This window comes from Pogoniulus pusillus, chromosome 4 (assembly GCF_015220805.1).
Source record: "Pogoniulus pusillus isolate bPogPus1 chromosome 4, bPogPus1.pri, whole genome shotgun sequence".
Lineage (NCBI taxonomy): Eukaryota > Metazoa > Chordata > Aves > Piciformes > Lybiidae > Pogoniulus > Pogoniulus pusillus.
The window spans coordinates 13,684,085-13,693,951 of record NC_087267.1 but is presented as its reverse complement, the minus strand read 5'-3'; the positions used below and the strand labels follow the sequence as shown (position 1 = coordinate 13,693,951).

General features: G+C 45.5%; 1 protein-coding gene across 2 annotated transcripts in view; it reads left to right on the top strand.

Annotated features, from left to right (window-relative positions):
- The first annotated feature begins 6,029 nt into the window (after positions 1–6,029).
- SLC38A1 (solute carrier family 38 member 1) overlaps positions 6,030–9,867 on the top strand; it is a 43,649-nt gene continuing 39,811 nt past the window's right edge. For both annotated transcript variants that reach the window (XR_010302064.1, XM_064142228.1), the window contains exon 1: positions 6,030–6,116. The gene's annotated coding sequence lies outside the window, so the exon portion shown is untranslated. The remainder of the gene's footprint in view (positions 6,117–9,867) is intronic.

The following is a 9,867-nucleotide window of genomic DNA, read 5'->3' as shown; positions in this document are numbered from 1 at the left end:
TATGTCTCTAGGGGAGGACTTTCACAGAATACATGATATCCAAAGCCTTGTAAATTATAGATTAAATTTTGCTCTCACTGTTTTCATTTAGGCTTAATGAAAATGGAATTTGTTTGCATTTTAGAGAACTGCAAAAGCTAATGTAAATAGCAGAGGAACAGTGGGATGGGCAGCAGGAACCTCATTAGACACTTGCCTGGTGTTACAGATACATTGACAAGCTTACCTCTTAGATAAATTTACTATTTTTTGCTGCATTTCTGCCAATAGCTTTACTTTGGCTTATCTTTTCAAAAAATATTAGTCATCAGTACGTTCATAAAGGACTTTGTTTTGAGCTAGTCCCCTACTCCTTGAGTACGAATTTCTTGTGTGTAAAGGTAGTCTTTATTGTTTGCTTGTTGGCTGTTTACTGCAAGTTCATCGTTTTACCACTATCCTGAAAAGCTAACTAAAGAGAAATTGTAAAAAATAAGAATTCACTCTTTTCTGTTTTCTTTTTTCTTTTTTTTTCCCACAATCACTTATTTTATGATGTTTCATGATCCCGTAACTTCTCCAGGATACATTATTATTGGATTACAATACGGTCAGTACGTGCAGCTTGGATACTTACAGATTAACATCTAACTTTCTATACAGTCAGGTAAATGAGCACTCTGATTTCTGGATATACTGAGTTTCCTCAGCTCCCAGGAATTTAAGTAGCAGTAAAAGATGCTTAGCAGCTTTGAGGGCTTCTAATTATACGGATTGAGGTACACAGTATCCGGCACCCAAACACTGAATTAAAGCTTCATGTCATTCTGTGATTTTATACTTTTCCACATTATTTTATTTTATATGTATATATATCTACATATACATACATATACATTAGTTTATCTTTTTAACTGAGGAGAATTCAATCACTGGGCTGTGCACTAGCAGACCTGTCCTGAATTAAATTAAAGAGATGATCTTTAATATGATTTAATTCACAATAGTTGTGAATTATTTCATGTTCCTGGATGCCTTCCATCTCCCGTTGCCATGCCATATGCTGGGATGAGGAGTTACAAGTCTCCAGGACCGTTTCAGACAAGTCAGCATAGCAGCTACTCCCCCTCAAAACTCTGACGGACATTTCTGTCCCCTGAGCAAGAGTTTAAGGTCATTCTATACAAATGGAATGGCAAAAAATTCCTTTTCTGGAGAAAAGAAGAGAGGACCTCCTCTTTGTGCTGTAATTCAATTTGGTATATGGTTGCAGTAAAATCTGAATTTACTCACTTCAGGAAGATCAAAGCTGTATATGCTCTACTCGGACCATGTGCATTGGTCTGTAGCTCCATAAATTGGTAGTAAGAAGCAACACCTTAAAAGTGATAAAACAAAAGAGTACTTTGTTATACATACCTTTAAAAGGTGTTTAAATTAAGCTTGAACTATCACCACAGGCATCTCTCATACTTTCAAATCTCTTTGGTTTAGTCACTGTTATTTCTTTAATCTCAAGCAGGTCTAAAAGTTTTGTATTGCAATAGAGCATTCGTCCTGACTAGATAAAAGAGCTAGAGGAGGTGGTTAGAGGTAAGGACTAAAAACACAAGTACCTGCTTTGTTGCACAAATTCCTGAATCTAAAGAGGAAGAGCAGAGGAGAACTCCTCCTATTAAACCAAGATTAGTCATTGTAGCTGTACACCAAACTTCGGTCAGGAAACCAACAAATGATAACATCTCATGATCACAGAGTCACAGACATGCATGCAAGATTTCTCAGCCCTTGAAAGCTGATTGTCTCAACAAGCAGAGTTGGAGGCGGCTGAACACATGTTTAGACACAGTTGATGCTATCAGCGTTCACAAAATGTGTGACAAGTGCGGGTAGTTTTCAGAGTACCGTGCAAGACCAGTCATGCACAGATCGTGCATTATGCATTGTACTTAGTCAATGATGTTTTCCCCTGCTCAGCTGCTAGGCAAAATAGCCCTCCCAGCCAATGTCACACAATCAACACCGGGACCCTGCTAGCACCAGCAGACTTTTAACATGGCAGTAGATTTCCAAGAAACCTTTTATTTTTGTCTGAGATCAAATCCTGGCATCATAGCCTAGAAAAAAATACAGAGACTTGTGGAAATTTTTATTTTCAAGAAGAAAGTTTCACTGGGCCCTGCAATAACTCACTGTGCCATCCTGGAGGAATTCATCCACCTCAGGGGGCCCCGTGGTGTGCTTCGGCTTCAGTGACTCTGAGCCCAAGCAGGTACCAGCTCTTTGTTCCTCCATGCAGCAGATCTGCAACACTCTTTGAGCAAGCAGGCTCTATGAAGCCTTGTCGGGAAGACGATCTCACTGTCTACTTCCTAAACCAGTACTGCCCCCTCCTGTGAACAGCCCCATAGCTTAAATGCTGCTTTATCAAACCTTAGCTCATGGGCTCTCTGCAGCAAATGGACACAAAGTCTTCTCTCCAAATAAACAAACGCACCAAAGCAAACAAACACGAAACCCCCAAAAAGTCTATCTGCATTTTTGTTCAATTTACACAAGATTCAGATATATTACTGAGGGACAAAACCAGCCATTGTTACACGCTGTGCTTTCTCATCACTCTTTGTTGCTCCTGAAGGGCAATCAGAGGCTTCAGAGATGCTCAAGGTCACTTTCTGGCGGCAAGTAGATTCTCTGCCAGACACAAAGCTTTTCTCCTTCAGCTGACTTTCCATTTCTGATCTGGTTCCTTCTATTCATCTCTCTTTCGCACAAGCACTAGCACATAAGTTCAAACGTGCCAATGATAGATGTACTAAAACAGAGGTGAAGAGAACTCAGTAAAAGCATCTCCAGTTCCTCTTATAAGGCTTGCCATGTCAGCCATGAATCTTCCCATCCCAGGCTCCAACAACTGCTTTCCCCTGGGCTGTTGCCATATATTTGCCCAAGGGTAAAATATTTGAACAAGTAATCATCCAAGTTTAATGACCCTCTGTCATTAGCTTTGTGCCAGGTGCAATAATTGTGCTTGGAATCTCTCACAGTCCTCACTGCAATTTAGAAGCATAAGACAACAGAGACCAACCAAGACCCACTTTCAATAAAATGCACACAAAGGAGATTCAGAAACTGTACACAGAAAAGCTTGCCAGATGATCACATATATGATAGCTTAGTCAACTGAAGAAATATTTGTTGTCTTTTGATTTTTCACTTTTATGATGTATAGTTTTTGTTGCATACCTGCAGTTTCCACCACAGTTTAAGTTAGTCTGTAAATATAAATCCTTGAAGAACAGTTCAGAAGGGGATTTTCTAGCCTCTGGAAGAACACTGCACTTCAGAGTGCTGTGCTGAAAATGCATGTGTCTGCTGATGCATGGGGCAGATGAAATATAATCTAAAGAACATTTGGAAGTTGCCACTATGAGCAAAAAGAGGGAATGATGTTACAGACAGGGGCTACTTCAGAGGAAAGAGAAGAGATGAGGTGCTTGACATGAGCCAGCAATGTGTTCTGGCAGCCCAAAAGCCAGCTGTATCCTGGGCTGCTTCAAAAGACACATGGTCAGAAGGTCAAGGAAGGTGATTCTGACCCTCTGCACTGCTCTTGTGAGACACCCACTGGAGTACTACATCCAACTCTGGAGCCCCCAACAAAAGAGAGGCATGGATCTGTTGGAGAGGGGCCAGAGGGGGAGGCCACATAGATGATCAGAGAACTGGTGCACCTCTCCTATGAAGACAGGCTGAGTGAGTTGGGCCTGTTCAGCCTGAAAAAAGAAGGCTCCAGGGAGACCTAATAATGGTCTTGCAGTACCTGAAGGGAAGCCTACAAGGAAGGCTGGAGAGGAACTATTTATAAGGGCACATGGCGATAGGACAAAGTGCTATGGTTTTAAACTAGAACAGAGTAGATTTAGATTAGACATTAGGAAGTTCTTTATTATGAAGGTGTTAAATATTGGAAGAGGTTGCCCAGAGAAGTTGTGGATGCCTCATACGCGAAAATATTGAAGATTAGGCTGGATGAGGCTTTGAGCAACCTGGTTTAATGGGAGGTGTCCCTGCCTATGGCAGGGGGACTGCAACTAGATGGTTTTTAAGGTCCCTTCCAACTCAGGCCATTCTATGATTCTATGAATGTGCATGACAAAGTAAGATCAAATGATCCGTAAGGTAGGAAAGGTCTGCCTTTACAGGTATAAAAAAGATGGTGGAAACAGGAAACATCAAATCAATAACAATTTGATAGGTAGCCAGATACAGGTTTTGTTTCAAAGAAACAAAGTACTTTCTTCTTATTCCCTGTAATACCACCTGGCCACGTCTGCTATGTAATGTACTTCCTTATTCAGTAATTTGAGAGGGAGGTTGATTGTCAGTTTAAGAGAAGGAAGTCTAATTGAGTAAGAGTGTATTGCAAATACTTTCTTCTCTGCTTTTGGGTATGGTGCCTTGCACATCAGGCTGGATGGAAACACAAGTCCCTGGCTTAGAATCCAGCTCCACATTTTTTGTTGATCTGAAACTTCCATGAGGCAGTGGAGGGTGCTGGTGTGAGCCTCAGAGAGTTTTATTCACTAGAGAAAGCATTGAAAGTGTATCCCTTTGCTTAATGACCTTGGGTAGCTAGCTCTTCCTCTAGCTTCCCTCTCATTACTGGGATGATACGGCTCTACACCTAGAAGGATGTGGCAAGTATTAACTAAATTACTGTTTGATAGCACTTCACATTCAAAGAACTACCCTAGTGAAAAACAAACAAACAAAGAAACAAACAAAACAAAACAACATAAACCCTCCAAACAACAATGCAGTACAAGCACCAGAATGGGAATCCAACCTGGACATGTAAAGATGGTAATTTTTCGTTTGTGTAATCTGCTTTTTTGGCCTAACATTTAGGAAACCTGGTAGGGGAACTTCCAGCGCAAACACCTCAAGAAACTGCTGGCAGCACAACACAAGTGAGAACTTTCCAGCAGCAATCTTCTCTGCGTGCAGAGATAGGCAAACCTTCCCCAAACCTGCATGCTCCAGCAACCTTTCATTCTTTGCCTTGAGATACCCTGTGCAAGTCTTACATCGCATGGCGTGAAACCGAGGGCTGTGCTCCTAAACTGTCAGCTGCAATGTCACCTTGCTTCAGGATTGTTCTTAAAAAGTGGGTTTTGCAAGGCTCACATAGCACTTTCTAGAGATTAGTATGGAAATAACGAGCTACTGCAAATCCTCCGGGCATCAAATCCCCCTTGGTATCTGAAAAGCGTGTCCTGCCCCAGTTGGAAACGCTCTGACCTCTCACACAAATGGCAGCATTTTCAGTATATACATTTTGCATGACGAAACAGGAAATTGGGTAACACGATGCCAGATCTTCCGTGGCCATTTCAGACAAAACGCCACAAAAATGCAGCCTGCCTGCCAGAAGGGGCTCTGCTGTGGGCAAGCCGTGGCGCAAAAAAAACAGAGAGAGAAAACAATTCTTTCAGTCGTGGTTGGAAAAAGAGTTTTATTTTAAAATAAAGGTGCTGAACGGAGGTGCACCCGGGCAGCGGTTGGGGGGAGCGCCAGGGAGCAGGGAGGTGCCGTGGAGCGGGGAGGTACCGTGGTGTAGAAGGGTACCGTGGAGGAGGGGGTACCGTGGAGGAGGGGATACAGGGAAGCGAGGGCGTGCCGGGGAGAGGGGGAGGAAGGGGGGGTGTTGGGGGACGGGGGATGATTCTGTGCGGAGAGGTGCCGGGGAGTGGGGGCTGCTCAGGAGCAGGGGGTGCTCGGGCAACTCCGCGGGTGCTCTGCCCAGGACCGCGTACGGTCGGGAGGCAGAGGGTGGGCGGTGCCGCGGGGGCTCCGCGTCCCTCAAGCACCTGGAGGCGCGGCCCCGGCCCCGGTCGCGCACTTGCCAACCCGCTCACCTCCACATGCACACACCCGCGGCAGGAGGAGGAGCGGCATCTTCCTCTCCTTCGTTTCACCGATTTAATTTACCCCAGTACTCAGCCCTTTTTCTCGTTTTTTTCTCAACATTTCGTTTTATATTATCACTGTAATTGTTCGTCGGGCTGCTTCGTCTTGCCCCCGCCGGAGGGAGTGGATTATTCCTCGGGGGATCCCCACAGCTCCTGCGGAAGGTAGGCAGCAGTTGATGCAATCAGGGAAGGACGGGGACAAGGCTCCCCGCTCAGCCTTTGTCTCCGCGCCGCGGCCGCGCAGCGCGGGCAGGAACCCGCCACCGACCGCGCTTTGTCTCTGCCGTGTGCGCACCCTCTCGCTGCCAAACGTGCGTCCTGCTCCCGGACACGGGGGCTTTCAAAACGCGCTGCGATCCGGGGAAGGCATGGCTGAGCCCGGAAACGTCGTTGCGGAGCGGCTGGAGGGGACGGGAGACGGAGCGAGCTGGCCATGCGGCATCCGCCCGCGGCTGGAGCGCGTTGCAGGGTGGCGGCGGGGCTGGCTGCCGGGATGCCGCCCTAGCGAGCCGCTGCAGCGTGCGTTCAGAAAAAACCCTAAAACGTCAGTCAGTAAGTACGAGCTTTCGTTGGCAGCACCAAAAAGACCCAACCAACAAAAAAAACCCCAAAAACCAAAACACCCAACAAAACCAAAAACCCAAACACAGCCAACCAGCAGAGTTTGAGAGCCCTGAAGCGTGATGGCGGGAGCTGCGCGGCTGGGCTGCCTGTGCCGCAGCCCCCGTAAGCCGCGGCCGCGGGGCCAGCCCTGCCTTTCTCTTAAGTCCAGCGCTGCCATAGGGCCAGTGGAAGTTTTGAGGTATTCGGAAAATGCAGGCTGGACCCACGGCGCGCACGCGTGTGCGTTTGTGTCTGTTTGCCCGTAAATACATAGTAACAGCTAAGCTGCTGGCTCGTAATGGGCTGGAGGCGAGAACAAAAAGGGACAGGTTCAAAGGCCTGGGTATGCGTTTGCTCACGTGTATTTAAATCCAGCTTGCTTCTGTGGTAGATAGAAGGTTTCCTTTGTTTTGCAGAGTTTGCAATGCAACCTGTAGCTAGGATGTGTCTCCTTGTGAAAGAGGAGACGAGAAGGTGTGTAAACCCGTGCTCTGTTTATGTGAGGTTGGAACTGAAATAAGCGCCGTGTTTGGCAGCTGGTTTTATAGAAGGCAAAGCTATAATCTGCTCGGGCCACCAGCTGAGCCCGCCACGTTTCCTTAGGCCATTCAGTGCCCAACGGACTGCTTTAGGGCATTTCTGCTAACCTCTCTTCCAAAGAGCAGTAACCTTTGTGTTGTGGTGCTTCATTCACCTTAGGTTTGTTTGAGTTTTACATGTGCTTGAAAGGCAAAATAAAATAACACGGAGCAGCCATTGCTCTGAAAGTAAAATATTAGGAAAAGGTCTTTGTGAATGGGTAAAATCCATTCTGGAAAAAAAGACAAAAAAAAAGGCAAGACATTGTGAGCCTAAGCATCTTAGATCAGAAGTGAAAACAGCTACAAGAATTTCGAGAAAGAAAGAACATTTTTCTGTCCTTCATTTGCCCCCGAAGTACCGACTTTGTTTAAAAAGTATCTAAAATGAAAGTCTCTCTGCTGCTGAAGGGTATAGATCATCAGGAACTGCAGTTGTGCTGAAATCGACTGGCAAAACCTGACAGAAATCTAGGAATTGCCATATTGGTAAGCAGAGGCCTTCTGCTGTGGCTTCATGGAAATTCACTGACTAAAGTGGGATCTGCTTCACTGCTGTACCGAATGACTTATTTGACTTTGCTTATTTGGATTTTTCTTTCATTTTTTTCTTTCCTTTTCCCCCCCTTCATTTTAAGAGGTACTATAGAGAGAGCACTTCACTGAAGCACAGTGCAGCATCTGCTGGTTTGTCTTTTGAGACTGTTAATACTGTGGTTGGACCAGCTGGGTTAGAATCATAGAATCAGTCAGGGTTGGAAGAGACCACAAAGATCATCTAGTTCCAACACCCCTGCCATGGGCAGGGACACCCTACTCTGGTAGGTGGCCAGAGCCCCATCCAACCCTTCCAGGGACGGGGCCTCAACCACCTCCCTGGGCAACCCATTCCACAGTCTCACCACTTTCATGGTGAAGAACTTCCGCCTCACGTCCAGCCTGAACCTACCCATCTCCAGCTTTGCTCCCTTCCCCTTAGTCCTGTCACTCTCTAATATCCTGAAAAGTCCTTCCCCAGCTTTTTTGTAGGCCCCCTTCAGATACTGGAAGGCCACAGTAAGATCACCTCGGAGCCTCCTCTTCTCCATACTGAACAGCCCCAACTCTTTCAGTCTGTCCTCCTAGCAGAGGTGCTCCAGCCCTCTGATCCACCCCAGTGGCCCTTCTCTGGACACGCTCCAGCACATCCACATCCTTCTTGTAATGGGGGCTCCAGAACTGGACACCATACTCCAGGTAGAGTCTCACCAGAGCGGAGTAGAGGGGGAGAATCACCTCCTTCGACCTGCTAGCCACTGGTTCTCCAACCTGGGTAAAGTCAGCGAGTGCCACACTCCACATGCCCCTGTGCACAGAGTAATCCTCCGAATTGTTCAAGGCTTTCTTCAGACAACTGTGCAATATGGAGGATCATTTGTCCTTCATGTCCAGATCCTACTTTTTACAAGGGTTTTAAAGGATGGAAAGGGAGGCAAGGTGCGCTCAGCTGGTCTACTCCTGGGCTGCTCATCTTGTGTCACTTTCATACATTTTATTGGGCTTTTCTGGTTTGGGATTTTTTTCTTTACCAAAGGAAGAGTGATGACTGAGCAGAAATGCTCCCCCCCAACCCCCTAACCTCCGGGGTTTTTTTTCTCTTCAGCTTGCTCATTTCCTTAGAAACATGCTTAGCACACAGTGTGACAATAACTACCACTTTAAAAAGTTTGTACTGTGAAGGTAAATGAAATGTTGTATGAATATTTAAATATTCTAGGCCTGAATTCAATTTCCTTTCTGATAAGTTTTTATTGCTGTGACCTTAATCCAATCCAAGAAGTCTGAGTGGCTGCGCTTGGGAAAACTGGCAGCTGGTTGAAAACTCACATTGAAAGTGTTTCACAGCCCCTTTGCACTTAGCTTGCATAATGTTTGTGCAAGCTTATCAGGTAAATATCGCCAATAGTCTGTTACAGAAAATTGAAGCAAAGAAATTGTAACCTGGTGCAGAAGGAAGTGAGCTACATATGAGCTTATGCCAAGGCAACTTTCTTCATAGTGCAAAATCTATTTTAAATAACAATTTCAGAGCTGCTGTTTGGCCCCCACAAACACATCTGGACAGTCCATTTTGTTGCTGTTGCCCTTAGAGCCCCACTTCCACTGTTTATGGAAGACAAAGAGTCCATTTATTTGTAGTGGTGTGTTCTGGGACCTCTTCAGCAAAACCGAGACTGTTGAGGAGAGGATTTCATGGAGAAATATAATTAGGAAAAAATGTGGCTGTATTCCTTTGCCAAATGCTTTTCCTAAATTGACTGGGAAGGGCTCAAAACAAAAATTTAGTTAAAACTATTCTCCTTTATGGCTCGTCTCTAAGTGTTTTGCCTAAAGTAATGAATCACTGGGTGAATCAGGCTGGGATTTTATGATTTTTTTGTTTGCCTGCCTTTGATCAGCTGACTGGTCTGTCGAGACTTAATTTGAGACTGTCTTCCCTTCTTTATGGCAGCATGGAAGGGCAGTGTGGGGAGCGACAGGGCAGAGCAGGGACAGGGCAGAGCAGGGACGTTTTCCTGTTGCAGTGCAGGGTCGTGCAGTACCAGGATAAAGGTTGAGAATCCATTTGTGCTAATTGCTTCCTTTTTTAATGGCATCCTTTTCTGACCTTCTTCTTAAGTCTTTGGCTACTTGTTTGTTTCCTACTCTTACCTTATCTTTTAACTATTTCTATCCCTTGCAGTATGGGGCTG